Source organism: Arachis hypogaea, chromosome 19 (assembly GCF_003086295.3).
Source record: "Arachis hypogaea cultivar Tifrunner chromosome 19, arahy.Tifrunner.gnm2.J5K5, whole genome shotgun sequence".
NCBI classification, from domain to species: domain Eukaryota; kingdom Viridiplantae; phylum Streptophyta; class Magnoliopsida; order Fabales; family Fabaceae; genus Arachis; species Arachis hypogaea.
Genome location: NC_092054.1, coordinates 18,830,299 through 18,850,409, shown reverse-complemented (window position 1 = coordinate 18,850,409; position 20,111 = coordinate 18,830,299). Strand labels below are relative to the sequence as shown.

General features: G+C 32.9%; 2 long non-coding RNA genes across 2 annotated transcripts; one reads left to right on the top strand and one right to left on the bottom strand.

Annotated features, from left to right (window-relative positions):
* The first annotated feature begins 7,916 nt into the window (after positions 1 to 7,916).
* LOC112775201 (uncharacterized) lies at positions 7,917 to 11,120 on the top strand. The gene is made up of 4 exons (XR_003189487.3): positions 7,917 to 8,800; positions 9,050 to 9,149; positions 9,229 to 9,357; positions 10,875 to 11,120. It is a non-coding gene; the product is annotated as an uncharacterized lncRNA (long non-coding RNA).
* Positions 11,121 to 11,860: 740 nt separating this feature from the next.
* LOC140181782 (uncharacterized) lies at positions 11,861 to 19,145 on the bottom strand. Its single transcript, XR_011877089.1, has 2 exons — positions 18,717 to 19,145; positions 11,861 to 13,479 (listed from the first exon to the last, which is right to left on the bottom strand). It is a non-coding gene; the product is annotated as an uncharacterized lncRNA (long non-coding RNA).
* Between the last annotated feature and the right edge of the window lie 966 nt (positions 19,146 to 20,111).

Genomic DNA, 20,111 nt, shown 5'->3' with positions numbered 1-20,111 from the left:
GCTCAACTGGTTTAACTATATACTTTTTAATATGCTTCATAAGTGATACTTAAAATTGGGGAGTTGTCCAATCCATTTGACAAAAAAAAAATACTTAATTTAAACATTTTTATGAAATACCAATTAATAAGAGGAAGCTAATTACAGTTAGCCTATGAAAATGGTGTAAATATAAAAAAAAAACACTTTAATAGGGGCACCTCTCCCTCTCCTCTATATTTCTCTCCTTGTTGGTGTACACAAGTTTTTTTTTTTTTCCAAAAAATACATAAATTTTGTTATAGTAAATACATAAATATTTTAAATGTAAATACACTAAAAAACATAAAAAGTAAACACAAAAATTTGAAGAGAAATATAAAAAAAATATAGAAAACATTTTACGACCAATTAGAAAGACAATGAGAAGAAATAATAAATTATTTATGTAAATTTTAATATTTTTTACGCTGACAAAAATCTAGTTATAAAATTAAAAGCAGTGTAAGAATCTATTTAAAAAAAATATAAGGACCTAAGTATAAATTTAATAACACTATAGAGACGAATAATTGAACGTAATAATTATCCAAAAAAAATAGAAAATGTAATTGTTCAGATATAACTTTATTTGATATGAATCTTAGAAAGACAATAAAAAAAATTACTATTTTTTTCCATAAATATTTAGATTACTAACAAAATTATTTATTAAAAAACAAAATTAATATAGTACCACTAAAGATGATTTCATTTGATAAAAATACTTAAAAATTAAATTTTTAAAGAGAGTGATGGGACATGTATTATAAAATTTTTTGCAATAAAATAGGTAGCAACAATCATTCGGAGTTGGAGGAGCGTTGTTTCATATGATGTGATATTAGGTCGTGTCACTGTAACAATGTAATCCTCTAATCAATGACCTATAAAGTGTTGAATCTTCATATGATGGACCACATGTGGATGTTAGTTTTACAAAAGTAATCATAGATGTAGTCACAGATTTAAAATGTTGCATTTTTGCCTTTGCAAGTAGTTCAGTAATATATTTACATTGATTTAGGGAAATAATATTGTCACTGTTGTATACAGCTTTTATCCTTAAAAAGTAGTTTAAATTTTAAACAAAAAAGTTGAATTTAATTGCTTAACAATGTTTAGAATTTTTTCCTCACCACTACCTGTTATAAGCATATTATCCACATATATTAAAATATATGTGATTGATGATTTGATATTGCTGTGACCTTGGTGAATGGGAAAGGATCAAATTTGGCAGATTGAAAGCCATATTTTCTAACAGTAAGAGTAAAATACCATGCTCTAGGTACCTACTTCAACCCGTAAATAGCTTTATTTAATTTGCATATAAGATGAGGATTAGAGTAAAACCTGGTGGTTAGGCCATATAAATGGTTTCAGTAAGCAGACCATTAAAAAAAGCATTATAAAAATTATATTGCCAAATCTTTCAGCCTTTATAGAGAACTAAAGTTAACACTATCTGTATGGTTACTGATTTGATGACAAAAAAAAACACCTGATTATAATTAATACCAGCAGATTGAGTGTAGCATTTTGCTATAAGTCTGGTTTTATGCCTAACAATCTCACCTTTGAGTTTTTCTTGAGTACAAAAATTCATTCACTACAATAAAAACATTGAATATCATTGAATTTATCATCGGATTTCGCGTCGAAGGTTAGTGGCGGGTTTGTGTTTTCTGATGGTAAATTTGTCGATAATAATTAGAGGAAAAAAAAATTGGCGAGATCATTACCGTCGAATTTAGGAACAAAAAAATCCAACAGAAAGGTAATTAAATGAAACGCGCCGTTTTGGTCACAGGATGTGCATTATGACAAATTTTTTCAACAGTAAATCCGCCGATAAAATTGACCCTAAATTTGAATTTGTGAACTCTTCCCCTCCATTGCTACAACATCATTGTTAGAATATAATTAGGATCAATTAGTATAGTTTATATTTATATAGCATATCTATATATTAATTGTAGGATTCTATGCTTTTATTACTTTAATTCTTTTAGCACCTATAAATACTCCTTGTATATTATACGTTTGATTAGACCGAAATATACACAAAACACTTTCTTTAGTTTGGTCTCTTGTTTCTAACATGGTATCAGAGCCATGGTATCCTCCTTGAAGAGGATAGGTTGTTTTCCTTGTGGTGAAATCACCGTAGATTTTGTATTTTTTTTATGTCATTCTTCTTCTTCTTTTGTCACTCCTTCGATGCTTTTTCACCTCACCGACTAGCCTATTTTGAGTTGAATGATCAAACACCGTTGTCATCCGCTGCTTACCTATTCTCATGAAGAAATCATATAGTTTTCGCTCTCTTTCGAGAGTTCCATCAGTTCTGTCTGCGTTCTATCGTGGCAGTTCCATCTGCTTTCTCTCGTGACAGTTTCGTTCGTCTGCGTTTTCTCGTAGTAATTCCGTCTGCGTTCGTCTGTGTTTCCTTGTGGCAGTTTCGTCTGTATTTCTTTTCGACAGTTCCCTCTGCACTTCCTTCAATGAGCATTATTTAGTATATCTGAATATTTATTATAGGAGATTACGTTTTTATCATTACGATTTTCTTAGTACGTATAAATACCCTTTTATATTGTATCAGACAACTTGAATAAACAACTTGAATACACTCAGTAATACACAAATCCTTTCTCCAGTTTAGTCTCTTATTTCTAACAATCATTAACCTCACTTCTCTCTCCTTTCTCTTTCTCTCTTGCCGTCAGCCCCATCGCTATCATTCACTGCCGTTTCGCCATCATCTGTAGCTTCCCACGACTCCAGCCATCGTCGCCGTCGAGGAGCGTCCACCTAGAGCTTGTTTCTTCCCTGCGATTTGCTGCCTCCATTGTTCACTGCGCCACCGCTTGCCTCAGTTAGCTGCAATGCTAGTCTTCCTCTTTTGTCCAAATATATCTACTTCCTTTTCTTCTTTTAATTATTTTTAACATTGTTGGCATTTGCTAAACTCTAATCCTACACTTCTCTGCCACCGTGTTTATTACATTAACAGCTTCAAAAATATTTCTGACAAGAAAGTTTCATAGTTGACATAGTATTTTTCCATAGCCAATTTAATGTCTTTCTGTTTTGAGTTTTGTTGTTTCAACAAATAGAGTTCCAAAAATTTTTGTACTTTTTTATTTATATTGAAGATGATGAGTACAATATTAATTTTTACCAAATTAAGATTTTGTAGTATCCATATGCTACTATTAATAATATTAAGAGCTGGAAAAATTTATATTTGATCTTGATATAACTTCAAAAATCAGTTTTAATTTTTAATATATTTTTACCTTTATTATGTTTAATATTTCCTTTGTTTTGATTATAAAAATTCTGTATGTTGAACTACTATGTGGCTCTATATTATCATATTTAGATTTTTTCTTTTTTGTAGTACTTTTGTGCAATAGAATGATTGTCAAAGATAAATTGATAGTAAGTACGGGTCATTGAAAGAATTGATTACTTTACCTTTTATACTTCTTAATTAGAACAGTGATAATTGAGAAAAGATGGATTACCTTGTTTTTTAATTAATTCAACATGATTAATATTTAAAAAACTGTCACGTGAGTACTTTTACTCTCAATACTTATGGAGGACAATTGGCTCCTTTATATTTGTATTGTTATATTTGAATATTTCAGGAGCAACTACTGTAGACTTTTAATTGTGAGCATTCAGTACTAGACTAGTAGAGGTTGGGCATTTACTGATGTTAATTGTGGTGGGAGTATTGCTATGCTTCTCATTTTACGGTGATAATTTATTTATTTATTTTCTTGCCACCCAATGAAATATTCATTGTAAATAATTTTTTATTGGAATTCGTGTTCATTATAGTCTGTTATAGTCAGTTTCAGTTGTTGAAAGGAGGAAAGTAAACTGATTAATATTTCTGGAAAGGTTATAACAGAAAGTACAGAAAATGTCTTTTGGGACAACGGAGAATATATGATGTCAATGAATTTTGTAGTTGTGCTAAATATTTAGTAATTATTATTTATTTATTTATAATACCTTTTCCTTATACGTGTACTGATGAATCTATAAAAGAATAATTGTATAATCTCCTCAGGTGGTAAGTGAAAAGGTTGATAGGGAGTGTCTTTGTATGATCGGAGGTTCTACTGGTGGGTATATCACTTTAGTTGCTCTTGCTTTTAAAGACACTTTTAAGGTTATGGCTTCTTTATATGGTGTGAGTGCTTTTGAAACTTTAATCAAACTTTTGTCATGCATAGTTAAATTTAGGGTTAAGTACGATTTTAGTCCTTAACGTAGAGGTCGAAAATTTATTTTGTATTCGGCCTTTTTTCGCTACAAAATGATCCAGAAAGTTTCAATTTGTTTTAAAATCGCCATTTTTATCAAATTTTTTATTTTTATTACCAAATTATCCCTAACTAAAAAATTATAAAATAAAATAAAAATGAAAAAAAAAAAAAAGGAAACGACGAGGGGAGAGAAAGAGAATCAAGGGATGGGGGGAGAAAGAGATCGAGTTGGGGGTTGGGGAGGGGAAGGTAGCGCCACCGCGCCGCCGCCTGTGATGGAGAGTGTGGAATATCCACGCCGCTGTCGTCGCCGCTGCTTCCTCGCCGTTCTCGTTGCAATTCGCGGTGTCGCCACCACTGCCGCAGCCCTTTCCATGCGATCCGCCACCACCACCGCATCTCTCTTCCTCTTGCGATTTGCAGTTCACCGCCACAGCCCCTCCTCCCCCACCACCACCACAACACTTTTCACTTTTTTTCTTTAACTTTTCTATTTTTGCTTCTGTTTCTGATTTTGCTTTTGTTGTTGCTTTGATTTCATTATCCATTGTTATTGTTGTTGTTGTTTTTCTAGTTGTTGTTTCATTGTTGTTTCACTACTTCTGCATGCTGGCTTCTGCATTCTGCTTCTGTTTTTACATTTTGGGGAAGATGGAGGAAGGGTATTTTCATTGGAAGGATGATTTTTAAATAAACTGAAACCTTTGGGATCATTTTGTAGCGAAAAAAAGGCTGGGGACAAAATAAATTTTCAGCCTCTACGTTAGGGACCAAAATCGTATTTAACCCTTAAATTTATATCTATTCACTATGATAATCTTTAGTGATTAGTTATTATAGTTCTTTTAACTTAAAAAAACATCTTAGTGATACAGTTTTTAAGAGATTTTTTTTCTTTTCTTGTACTCCTCTCCCTGTTTTAGAAGCATTTTAAATTTAATTTTCTAATTAATTAAATTTTTTTAATTTTTTAGTTTTAATAATAAACTTTGATATTTGAATTTGTTTGTTAACTTTTAACTAAAAATTATAAATAAATTATTATAAAAAAAATTATAAAACTTGTTAGTTCAGAAATTATTAAATTTAAATATTTAAAATTATATATTAAATTTTCGAATATTTTTTTTAAAAAAATAAAATTTAATTTTACCGTTGGATTAACTGTCGGTTAAATCCGTCGGTAAACAAGTTCTAAAATTTCGCTAATTAAAAATTTATATCTGCCGGTAATTAGCGATGGACGAAAAAATCTATCGATAAACAGTTACAGGCGAGGTTTATACCGTCAGATTTATTCCGCTGCTAAATCTGACAATAAATCTAGCATGTAGTGATTTGCAACCAAAAATTTTCTCATTATGTGGAGCTTCAACTAGAGACCAAGTCTTATGATGAACTAGAGCACGATACTTTACAAGCATTGCATTTTTCCACTAATTAGATTGCAAAGCAGCAGAGATGGTTTTAGGCAAAATTAAATTTTTAATGGGAGTTATAACTTTTGATTGGAAGGTTTTGAGTTTGATAGATCCAGTTTTGGTGCGAGTAAGCATTGGATGTGTGTTGTGAGAGGAAATTGGTGAGGGTGTAAGTGTAGGAATGTGTGGGGAATTATTTAGATCAACAGAATTGGATGGAAGAGTAATTTCTTCTAAACTTTCAGTAGTTGTAGAAGAAGATTTGGGAGTAAGTTCAGATAGAGTTGAGGAGGAGATAGTAGTGTTAGGTTCTATGATGGATGGAGGGATGGTTGAGATCTAAGAAAGAAAATCTGAAGCATTATTGTGAGTATTCTTTGAGTTACATAATTAGAAAGAGGAAATAAATTCATATAAGGAAAAGTATTTTCATCAAAAACTATATTTCGAGATATAATGACTTTACCATCTTTACACAAGCATTTGTATCCTTTTTTATTCATAGAATATCCAATAAAAATGCATGGTTCAGACCTTAATTGTAATTTGTGTTCATTATAAGGTCGAAGATAAGGGTAGCATAGGCAACCAAAGATTCTAAGAAAAGAGTAGTGAGGGAATTGATGAAATAGAATCTCATGGGGTGATTGATTATAAAGGACAGGAGGCATAAAGGCTATTGCAAGTAATGCTAGTCCTATTTCTACTAGATGCCTATTTTTGTGCTCAACCAACCCATTTTGCTAAGGTGTGCAAGGACAGCCTAACAATAAAAGATACCATCAGTGGATAGAAATTCAGAAAAGGCATGAGACATATTCACGAACATTATCTGTATGTAAGCATTTTAAAGGATAACCTATTTGCAATTCCATAGAGGCTTTGTATTGTTTAAAACATGTTAGAATATGTGATTTATTGGTCAAAAAATATATGCTTGTATGTCTAGAATAGACATCTATAAAGTAAACGTAGTATCTAAAGCCATTATTAGAGATGATGGGTGCTGGTCCCAATACATCTGAAACGACTAATTGTAGAGGATGATCATATACAGTTTGAGAAGTAGGAAAATGAAATTGATGTGATTTAGGGTGTGTTTGGAAAACTCGTTGGAAGGGAAGAAGTACGTTTAGACTTCTTGAAAGCTTCAATTTTTGGTTTGGCAAATTTTTTTTTTCATGAACGCATAAGTGATTTTGCTACCAAAACCAACGTTTACAAGAAGCAACTATTTTTAGCTTCTGCGTTTTCCTAACGAGCTTTTAGCCATGGATATTAACCATTTATTTATCTTTTACCAACTTTATCCTTCATATATGTTATTATATTATTTATAAAATTCTTATTATTTCAATTTATATGAGCTTTATTTTTTTATTATTTATTTTTTTATTTTTTCAACTATTTGTTTGATATTATACACTTTTATAATTGTGATTTTTGTGTATTATGTTTGTTATTATTTTTTTATAATATGATTTATTGATTCTATTAGGTAAAATAAATTAAAAAAAATTAACTATAAATAATAATAATAATAATAGTAAAACATTATAGCATACTAAAAAAGAGTACTAAAAATACTAAAAATATACTATATAAAAAGATCATAAAAAATTTTCAGATTTGTTTCTATTACTATAAAGTAAATATTTAATTTTTTATTATTTTTAGTACTCTCTTTTATAATGGTAATTTTCATATACTATGTTTTAGTGTAATTTTTTATAACATATGTAAGATCCATAAATTTTTAAAAGTTATTAATAAATTATTATGATGTATTATATTTATTTAAGACTACATTTTAGATATTTATATAAAAATTGAATAAACTCTTATTTATTACTTAGAATTTTCATAATTGAAAAATAATGAGCAATTCATATGCCTTAATTTTAATATGTAGATTTTAACCTTATTTTATAAACAAAGGAGGATTAATTTACTTATCTCTAATTTTCACTAAATTGGTATTTAACCAAAAATTATTTAAAGATTATTAATTAGAAGATATTTTTAAAGATAAATACTTTATATTTAATTTGATTCTTATTATTATCCTACTTTTTATTTATTTTATAAAATTACATTACTATACCTAAAATTTTAATAAAAATATCTAACCTAATCCTAATTCTATCTAAACCTAATTTTACCCTAATTATACAATTCCTAAACCTAACCTAATCTAAACACACACACTTTTCAGAAAGGGAAAATAAGGAACGGGGAAACAAGAAAGGAAGGGAAAGGGGGTGAAGAAAAGAGAAAGAGAAGCGGACAGGGAGAAGAAGAGGAGAGTGGGGGAGGAACGGCGTCGGCGAGGAGCCCACGGTTGCCGCCGTCGCGTCGCCGAAGGAATCGAAGCCGCGAAGAGAGAGAGAGAGAGAGAGAGCTCAGGAGAGAGAGGAGTGTCACCATCGTCGTCACGGTTGCAGGCGTGAAGACCGCCGCCGTCGCCGCGCCTTGCCCAGTCGCCGTTGAGATGGCTGAGCGCGAGGTGGAAGTAGCTTTCGTTGTCACCAAGCTGTCACCACTGCTAGAACCGCAAGGAGAGGAGACGCGTGTCTGACCCGTTGCTGCCGGCCCGCCTAGCCCGAGCCTTGTCGCCGTCGTCATCCTTGTCAGATCCACCGCCTCTGAAGCTTCTGGCCACACCTTTACCGCCGGAGAACGCCGCCGCCGCCACCGGAATCCGCCACTAAAGCCTAGGTCTGCTTGGTTATGCAGTCACTGCCGCACCTTGTCGTTGTCAGAGTCGCCACCGCCAAATTCTTGCTATTGCCACCGTTGTTCTAACTGCTGTCGTCATCACTAAAAGTGGCCACTGGGGCTGCTCGAAAACCCTGTTGTTGCTGCTTCATTATTTTATTGTAAGCTATCTCTATTTCCAATTCCATTGAATTCATTTCCATTTCCGATTCCATTGAATTTGAACTCTCTATTTTGTTGCAACCTTGATTATCGCTGTGAGGATTACTAATGTCGCTATTACTGGAGTATCATTGGAATTGACGTTGCTCTTGTCCTGATTAATGCTGCTCCCTTCCTGTAATTCTTTTGGTAAGATTAGTTTTGTTCTACAACCAACATTCTGATTATTGCTCATTTGATGATGTGTTCTATTTTATCCTTGTATTTGCTTCAACTTCTATTGAATTTCCTCCCAAAGTTGTTGTTGCTGCTACTAGAGTTATGGGTGATGTCGCCCCATCCTTCTATTTTTCCATAACTGTAGTGAATCCCTAACTAAAATCCTTATTGTTATTGTTGTTATATGCTTGTTGAGGGTTTTGGGTATTCACGTTTCAGGGTTAAACCATTGTAATTATAGAGCCGTGTTTGATGGTGTTGTTGCGGAGAGTTTTCAGTGTAGCTAATGCCACTGCCGTTGTTTCATTCTCTTAGTACAGTAAGTGTTTCTGTCTTGAAACCCTCGCGTTAGTATTCAATTATATGTTTCTGAGTTTTACGCGACTTTAATGTCTCAGGGTCGAGTTTTGTTGTGAAGGGTGCTTTTTGGGCTATACGGCTGCGGGAAATAGTCGGAGTCAATGCTGTTCGATTTCGGAATGAGGAAAAAGGAATTCTCCAACGCGTTTGGTTAGTGGTTTTGCGAGGTAGGGGCGTTTTTATTAAAACTCATTTTTCTTTTTAAGAGTTGTTATAAATTGATATTTAGGCAAGTAAATATTTTCGGTGATTATGGAGTCTTATGAGTTGAACTGAACTGTCTTGAATGAATGTGATTGCTTACTTGTATGTGGCTAGTTCTGGATATTGAGTTGATATTGAGATAGTGAATGAAAGATTAATTTGAAATTCTGATTCGAATGTTTATTAAGTATAATTTGAGAATTGAAAAAGGATTTGATGTTAGAATTAGTTTGACTTCGGAAAACGATTTGAGATTTGTGAATGACTTGGGTTTGAAAATGATGAAAAGTGTTTGAGAAAATGTTAGTTGACTTTGTTGGAAATGAATTGGAATCTGGAAAGGGTTATAATGTTGGAAATGAGCTTGATTTGTAGAAAAATGAATTTAAATTGAAAATGGTTTGAGATATTGAAATTGTTCTGATTTTGAAACTGAGTTGAAAGGAGTTTGAGAAATGGTTTTGTTGGGACCCATAAAGGGTGGCAGAGTCCGAGTTTTAGAGGAGATGCTGCCAAAATTTTATAAGATTGGAAGTTTCATTTGAAGTAATTATTTAAAAAGATTTGTTTTTAAACATTATATGTTTTGAGATTTATAATGAACGGAATGGGAAGAAGGATGATGAGGATTGATGAGGATTTTCCTTGAAATATGGTTTTTGAATGAATTTGGAAATGAGATTTGGATTGATGAATGATTATGATGTTGTGAATGTTGAGATATGATCTTTGAATTATTTATATGGCTTATGAATTTGAAATATCTGAGATACGAGGTTCCCTGGATTAAGTGCCGTGGCTTGCCACCACGTGTACCAGGTTGAAAACTCGATACTCTGTTGACCCTACGACGTAAGTGTGACCGGGCACTATATAAATTCCCGGGAATGTTACCCCCATTGAGCAATATTGATTATTTGAGAAAAAGCTATGCATAGACTCTTGGGGATGCACGTCGGGGGACAGTCTAAGGACAATTCAGACTTGTCGGGTTGGCTGGATAACCGACAGATGAGCCTCATCAGCCATAGGACAGGCATGCATCATATGCATTTGTATGCTTTGCTTGGGTTTGATCTTGTTTTGGTTTGTCTAATTGCTAAACTGTTCTTAACTGCTACTTGAACTACTTGCTGTAACTGCTACCTAAACCTGTGTTTTCCTTGTCTGTCTTGCTTGTGTTTGTCCTGGCGTGCTACATTTCAGAATGAACTTTGGTACTGAATGATTGTGTTGTTTGATTGCGTGGTTGGGTTTCTGATTGAGTTTTTCTTATAAAAAGGAAATGTTTGGATTTCTGAAAGATTAAACATCATTTCTTTGAAAAAGGTTTTGAACAATTATTTATTGGTTTTTTAAAAGATTCATAAGACAATGATAATCACTGAGTTTAAAAACAGTTTTCTTATTAAATATCTTCTTATGACAACTTTGAAACTCCGTGGTGAGACCATGTGGTTAGGTTCTCACCCCCCTACAGCTTTATCGTTTCAGGAATCGGATGAAGCATTATGAAGAGTTATGCTGGGTTTGATTTATACGTTGTATTAATTAGATTATTTTCTTCCCTCGCCTTTGTTATTTCAAGTTTTGTAAGAGGGATAGGAGTTGTATGTTTTCTATGTGTATTATATTATGAGATATTATGTAAGGAGTATAGTCTATGAATCTATGCCTGCATGTGCTTTTCTTAAGATGAAGTATTTATTTCCGGTTTTCAAAGAAATCAGCGATACGGTTTCGAGTCACAGGCTCCTAGTTTAATATTTAGTATATAAAGTAGTCGTAATACTTCTTGTTATCAGAGTAACGCAGCCGGAAGCGTGACATTCTGGTAGAGAGGGTATTACAACATAGATTATGATTCTATTAAAAAAATAAATTAAATAAAAGAATTAATCATAGATAATAATAAAATCATAAATATTGGATTCCAAATTAATATTAAGAATAAGATTATTGAGAGTATTGGAATAAGAGTACGATGTAAAAAAATACTAAAGTAACATTCTTAGTTAATACTTAAAAAAAATATAACATATTTGATTAAATATTCTTTTATATATATATATAAAATTTATATTGTTTTATTTTTATTTAAAAATATATTTTATCTATTTTTATATGTTATTTTTATTTTAATAAGTAAATATTAATTTTATTATAAAATTAATTAATAAGATCTATTTAAATATCTAAATTAAAATGATAGGATAATATAAAAAAATTATTTAAGTTGAACTCTATTTTAGTAATTTTTTATCTAAAAGTGATTTTGAATGGTACAAGCCAAACAACATTTATTTTACTATAATCAATTTTGATACAAAAACTACCAAACATAAATCACTTTAACACAAACTTATTTTTTTATCAAAACCAAGTTTGCAAAATCAATTTTATGCAAACTCTCGCTTACAAACTGTAATCCAAATACACACTTAGCCATACAACAAGAAGCACAAGTAGAGTTATAAACACCATCTTTATTTATTGGAAAATGATTCTTGGCAACAATAGATTTTACAACTGAGAAGGAAGAATGTCCAAAACATTTGTGATAGACATCTAAAGAAACATAGCGAGTTAAGAACACACTAGCATTAGTAGGAGTAGTTTTAGGTAGGGGTGGGCAAAAAAATCCAAATTTTGGATTTTAAACCAAATTCAAACTAAATCATTTAAAAAAAATTAATTTTAAACAAAAAAAAATTCAAACCAAATTATATTTATTTTATAATTTGGTTTTTGATCCAATCCATTTAAACGGTTTTAAATTCGGATCCAGATCCAGATCCAAATTAAGATCCAAATTAATCAGCGCCTCAAGGTATCTTCTTTCCAATAATTTAATTGATTGATTTCTCTTTTGCCGTAAATTTACGAGTACATATAGAACTATTTATTTACCATGATTTCTCATTACATAACATAGACTACCAAAAAATAAATAAAAATGATAGTATTATTATTATTACAGAAATGTTTGATAATAAAAAATAATTAAAAATTATTTTATTTAATATTTATTATAATAATTAATAAATACTAAATAAAATATTTTTTTTGGTCTCTCTGACTTTATCGTTATTATTATTGTTAGGTGTAAAAAAGTGCATGCGTGATGTTCTTTTAATGCAGTTTGAACTTGGCAATTGTCATTACCACGATTTGCAACTATATATATATATTTTAAAGCAATAATGATGATGAAGATCTATATCTGATCCGCTAGTGTGTTACGCTGTGAATGTTATAAAAGTTGCAATCATGGTGGATGGTGGACCCTCAAGATCGTGCCATGACAATATTCAAATCAAATGTATGGTTCTAGTGACAAAATTAAATGTGTTTAGAACTTTAGATTATTCAAATTTCAAGCAGGAGCAATAATAATGTTTCGTCCTCAAATCAAATGTTCAAGAATTAATTTAAGAAAAAGAAAAAAACAACATGGGTTGTTGCATATATATATAGTAATTTGATTATTTATTATCATATTTAATATGAGTAGAGACACCAAAAAATGTATCAAAATTGTTCTAAAAAGTTTATACTTAATATTTCAATAAAAATAAAAATATCTATTTAATATACTAAACTTGGATTTTCCCAACTAATGGAAGTAAAGTGTCAATTCTTAATTTGGATTTTTAAAAACTAGTTTTAAAATTAGATTTTTGGTTGAAGAAACTGGTTTTAAAACTAGATTTTCGAAAATTGGTTTTAAAACTGGATTTTTGGTTAAAAAATCTGGTTTTAAAACTGGATTTTATAAAAAAAACCGGATTTTAGATTTGGATTAAAAAAACCGAATTTAAAATCGGTTTGTAAGTAAAACCGGATTTAAATTCTAAAACCGGTTTAAAATTAGTTTTTATTTTTTCAAACTAATTTAGAACCGATTTCTCTCTTCAATCCAGTTCTGGTTTGGTTTCATAAACCATAAAACTGGTTCTGAAGTGGATCCAATTTGGATTTATAAAAATCCAAACCATGCCCGCCCCTAGTTTTAGGTATAGAACACATTCAAATTTGTACATGCCATGTTTAGCTTTGCCTCGAAGAAGAACCTCCTTGGTAGCCTACGATTTAATCAAACAATAATCAGGCAAAAAAATTGAAATAAACATGGTTGTCCCTTGCGAATCTTGAAACATTAATAAAGTTCTGTGTTATGGAGGGAACATGCAATAAATCATATGATCTATAATGTCGTCTTTGAGTGCAAGGATTAAGTAAAAGAGAGTTAACAATGTGATGAATGGGCATGCCTACTGATAAATTCTAATTTTGTGGTTTATCTTGAGTTGAATTTAGTGGATTTTATCAACTTATCTCACATTTATTCAATGAAATAGCATGGTTTTGTGAATTTCTCCTAAATTGTGCTTAAGAGTGAAAACATACTTTTTAGGCCTTTAATTTGCTAAATTTAATTCACTTTGATTTCACTAGTTGCCTTGATGTGTTTGCTAAGTGCTTTCAGGTTTAGGAGGCAATGATTGGATCAAAGAAGTGAAGAAAAAGCATGCAAGATGGAGAATTCATGAAGAGATGAGGATTTGGTGGAAACCATGGCCACGCGTACACATGACTCACGCATATGCGTGACACTTGTCACGTGACCTCATTAAAGGAACACGCTGGAGGCGATTTCTGAGCTGCTTCAGGCCCAATCCAACTCATTGCTGAAGCTATTAGAGGCCAAATTCAATAAGAATGAAGGGGGGAGTAATTAGTGTAGTGTAGAAAATATGCTTTAGGTTAGTTCTAGAGAGAGAAACTCCATCTTCTCTCTAGAAATTAAGATTCTTAGTTTAGTTGTCTCTTAAATTTAGGTTTTGATTCTTGTTTTCAATTAGTTTTCCTTGCAATTTCTTATTCTTACATTTTAATTTTCTTAGTTCTCTTGTTAATTTCTCCACTTTATTACTTTTAGTTTATGAACTCTTGTTAATTTTAATTCCATTTAATACAATTTGATGTTTTATGTTTCTATGATGTTTGTTTGAGTTGTTATTATTTTCTTGTAATTGGTAGTTGTAGATTTTATTAATTCATGCAATTTCCTATGTTTTCTCTTTTTTGCACACCAAGTATTTGATAAAATTTTTGGCTTAGTTTTAGAGTAGATTTTGTGCCTTCTTGGCTTGGAAAGAGAAATTAGGTGCTCTTGAGTCATTAATACCCAACTTATGTTGGTGATCTAGAGTTGTTAGTTAATATTGTTTCCATTGATGCTAATCTTTTGCTAATTCAATTAGTAAGTTGATTAGGACTTATAAAATGAGATTAACTAGTCTTATTTGATTTTCTTCTGATGTTGGAGATAACGAAATAGGATTATCTCTTGGTGATTACTGTGTTATGATTAATAACTAGGATAGAAAACCTTAATTCTCAATCCTTGCCATGAATGCCTCTTTTTAGTATTTGTTATCTTTAGTTGTTTGATTTACTTTTATTGTTATTTAAATTTCTTGCCATTTAATTTCTTGCTTCTTTATCAACCCACTCCCGTGAAACTCATAACCAATAATTGAGCATTCGATTGTAATTCCTAGGGAGAACGACCCATGAGCAATACTCTCGGTTATTTTTATTGGGTTGAACTTGTGACAACCAAAATTAAACTTTGATTGAGGGTTGTTTGTCGGTTGGGAACTATACTTGCAATGAAGTGATTTCTTTTATTGAGAAGAAATTCTAGACCGACGATAACCTCACATCAAGTTTTTGGCGCCGTTGTCGCGGAATTGCAATGTGTGCTTGTTATTAGTTATTATCCATATGTGAATACTGTGAATATGTTGGCTTTTTGTGTATTTATTAGTTCTTGCTTGTTTTAGGAGTTGTTTTATTTTTTTTACTAGCTTTTATTTTTATTTTCTCTTGTTACTATGAATTCTCATCCCTTTGGCTATGAGTTTGGTTCAAACTATGTTGTAGAAAATAGAAATGGGAACTTCTACGAGAATTTACATCAAGGATTTGGAAATCAAAAGTGGGAGGAGTCTCAATCTTATAAACACTCTTCTTGGCAACAACCTCCTCCGGTTTCTTATGGGTACAATCCAACTCCTAATGTATACCAACCTAATGGATGTGACGGATCTTCTTGTGATTGTCAAAACCCCTCCTCAACATAGCCTTCAACAACCTTACTCACAAGTCCTATACCACCATTCACCTCCATATGATCCTAACACATATCCATCATACCAACAACCATATGAACCATATCTAGAGCCACCACCATTCCAATATCAATACTCCCAAGAACCAGCAATACCATATACACCACCTCAAAATATGCACCAATGTGAACCATCTTCCAATTATGAAGCTTTCTTCCCAAATAATGAGCCTTCTTTTCTACCACATCTTTCATTGGATGAAGTTTTTCAACCCCTAATGCAAGAACAATAAGAACTTCTAGCTCGTTGCCAAAAGCAAGGGAAATTCGTAGCTAGCTTAATCGAAGCGGTGAGCCATTTGGCATCATTGTGCTCAAGTATCCAAGACACCCCCATTGTTGAATGTGTAGAATTAACTGAGGAGCACAATAAGAAGGAGAATTTGGAGCTTGCCCCACTACCTGTATAGACTTGTTCTTGCCCATGGTAATTTGATTGATGTTGAAGATAGTTCACATCATTAGTGCAGTGATGTATTGCCCTTGAATTTGCATACCAAGAGGGATTTCAGATGCTTCATGGGGCGGCAATCATAGCACGAGGATTATGAAAGGATGTGGGTGGTGGAAGAGTCGTGTTTGCATACGAGGATTGGGGATGAAACTATTGATTTTGAAAACATTGGACAAACCGAAAGAAGCAAGATGTAGCAACATGACCCAATTTGCCACAAATTTAGTATTGAGGTCGATTAGGTGAAGGCCAAAAACTTTTCCACCACAACCTGATCAGCCTTCACGTCCTCTACGGCCAAAGCCTCCTCATCCAGAAAAACTATTGTAGCGATGACCCTGGTATGAAGCTGAAGAAGAATCATATTGCTGGTTGTTTATAGCACTAGTGTGAGCAACATTAATCTGAACCATAGATGTATTTGGCTTTCTAAAGCGCTTAATAATGTCTTCTTGTGCCATTAGAAGAGCCTTAAGATCAGGTATAGTATAGGGTGGTTCTTTGATAGTGACAAGAGTTATAAAAGAATGATGATTTTTATTTAACCATCAAGAATCACATTGGTGTATTCAGAATCAATGATGGGAGCCCCAACGGCAGCTAGTGAATCCGCTAATTTCTTGATTTGTAGAAGATATTCAAATGTAGAACCAACCTTTATAACGGACTTGAGTTCTTGTTGAAGCTGGCGAATGCGAGTTTTCATTTGAGAAGCAAAGTATGTATGGACTTTACTCCAAATTTCATCAGCAAGTTCAAACCCAATAACATGATATTTAAAGGAAGCATCAAGTGAAGCAAAGAGCCAAGAATGCACGTTGTAATAATCGGTATGCCAATCTTGATATTTCTTGGATTCTGTTTGTGAGACTTCTTCAGGAGTAGAAAATCTTGGAAGAATTTTGGAAGGATCTAGATGATCTTGTCATTTCTAGCCACATATTGTGAGTGTTGCAAGGTGTCTCCAAGCAAGAATATTTATCTTTAGAGAGTTTATCAGCAAGTGGAATTGAGAGAGATTTGTGAGGTGATTGAGTTATTGTGATGGATGAGGAATTGGAATAGGTGACACGAGATGAGAGTGGTGTAGAGTTTGCTGAAGAATTTGCCATGGATCATGTGGCTCTTTTGATACCATGTGTACACGCAGAGTAATAACAAAGAGAATGAGAAATTGAGAATTTGTATTATCTATCTCTTTACACAATGCACTTAGGTATTTACATAATGCACTACCTAGGATAAACTACACTCAACTATAGTTACATTTAAGACTGATTAAAGAAAGGTCCAACTTCATAGACTAAATAAAGATACATGAACCCATTAGACAATCCTAGTATCCAAACTCACAAAGTTCAAGTGTAGGGTTCTCTCTAAATCCCAGCAGGGTCAATATACTAGCCACATCAGTTATCTCCAATCTCAGTTCTTTCCACTAGCGGTGTTCACGATGTAGTTTGGTTAAGTTTTTTAGAGAAAAGTCATCCGATCTAATTGTCTAATTAAACTGCAGTTCGGTTTGGTTCGATTTTTTTACCGAAACCATCCAAACCAAACCAAACCAATTAAAATCGGTTTGGTTTGGTTCGGTTTATTTGGTTTTTCAATCAATTCAGAAAAAAATACTACCATACTATTTCACAAAGTCATAACATTGAAATCAATAAATACAAATACAAAATAACTAACAAAGTCTTGATCCAATGAAATTCAACGACAAAAGAAATTAAAATACGACAATTAAAAAAGTTTAAAAGTTCAATAGTCAACTCAACCAAAAAAAAATATAAATTTTCAGCAAAAGATAACCACGTTATGGTGTCTTCTCCAACAAAACAGCTAAACTTCTTTATGCAAACCAACTTGAAATAAAAAAGCAGTTACATAATAAGAAGTAAAAACACAACAATAAATACAAATTTGTCAAACCTACTCTATTATATTTGGTAATTTCGTACCACATTATTGATAACAGTATGTAGGTTTAATATAATTTGAAGATGAAAACATGTTAAATTGATTCTTAAGTGGATTGTATTTTCAGAAAACCTTTAACAACTACCATATGCAAAAAAGGGAGAGCTTTCTATTTTAATTGTTAAGGACATCTTTGAGCTGGAACATTGAACCATAAACAGTGAACAACATAACAACAATCAGAATCAATTTCAGTAAATCAATAAGAAGTAAACAAGAAAATCTCAACCTGATGCATGGTTAATCAAGTATATATCGCATAATATTTGTTTTCCCCTTAGAAATCAAAGTACCAATTTCCACATCCTAAAAGTTACAATGCATGCCCAGGCCTCAACCTCATTAATCAATTTACTAATGGAACTTAGAATAAGAAACAAATTGATTCAAATACAGGGACAAGAGAAAACAGCTCCATTTTAGAAACGAAAAGATTTATAGTTAACAAAAACAACAGTGCAAAGCGAACATGATAAGCGGACACCACAATCAAACAAGATGAAATCATATTTGTAGAACTAAGCTAAAATTTACAACAGAAAAGGATTGCAGATAAATTGATACGGTATAGAACGAATGAATCTGTTAGGGTGAAAAAAGCATGAAAAGATGTATTTCATTGGTAAAGTAAACAAGTCGTAGAAATTGAACAACAATGAATCAATGATCATTGAATAGAAATTGAATACCTAACTTGGAGGCTCCATATCTGACTTGACTCGGTGGCTGGGTGTTGTCTGCGAGGCCATAAATGATGTTGTGAGTGGCTAGGTGGTGCTATCTTCGCGAGGCTAGAAACGGTGTTGTGGGTGGCGGCGGGGGTGGTGCTAGCTAGTGCTGGGTCCGCAACGGTGGTGCTGAATGGTGCTGTCCGCGAGGAGGTGCTGGGAGGAAGGGTTGGCGGCGCTGGGAGGTGGTGGGAAGAAGGTGTTCACCGATGCTGGGAGGTGGTGGGAGGAAGAGGTTCGCGCGAGCTGGGAGTGGGAAGTGCTGGCTGTTGGGAGAGTGGGAGTGGCCGCGGGTTTCGAGAGTAGAGAGTGTAGAGTGAGAGTGAGAATTGGCGGCTAGGTTAAGTTAGGTCGCGTTGGGAGGGGAGGGTTGGTTTTGTTTGGATTTTTTGTCAACTGGTTCGGTTCGGTTAGGGTTTTCAATGTCAGAACCGAAAACCGTACCGAACCACAATAAAAACAGCAAAACATGGTTTTTTTGGTTTTTTTATTTTTATTTTGTTCAATTTTTTATTTTTTGGTTCGATTAGTCGGTTTTGTTCGGTCCGGATCGATTTTAAACACAACTACTTTCCACTACATCTCAACATATTTATTTCCAACATCACAGTTGATTGATGTTCAGTATATAATTCAATAGTAACAAGTACAAATAATGCAATTCAAGCACAATCAAAGAGCAAATACAACAAATAGTATATTTAGCAGTTAACCAGAATTATTCACATAAGCAAACCAAGTACAACAAGCACACCCAAACAATAGCAAATAGATATACATGATGCATGCCTATCCTATTGGCCATGAGCTTACGTGTCGATTATACTGCTAAACCCGACACAAAATCTGACTGGCATCTACCCGGATTAGTCTCTCGGTGTGCATCCCCATGATGAATTAAACAAGTCATGATACCATTATGTCAACGAAGAGTGTTGTCTCACATTCTCCTGGAGGAATAAATCGTGCCAAGACAACGAAGAATCTTGTCTCATTTCAACAGAGAGTGCCGTCTCACCTTGCACCGAAGAGAATGTGGGCAGGATAAAACCACCATCCCCACATCACACCACAACCATGAAACAAGCGGGATGGAACCTCAACCCTTGCCCGGTGCAGGTGCAACATCAATTCACAAGTGGGACAAAACCCATGACCTTGTCAATCAATAATCATTATTAATCATAAACACGCAAGCAAGACAAACCTCTATCCTTGCCAATTCAGTCATTTAAACCACAATTAGTCAACATCAATGTCTTTAATCAATTTCATAATTATTAGATTCATTAACCATAATCTCTTTGTCAATTTAATAATTCATTACCTCGTGAGTGAGATAACACCACCGTCCTC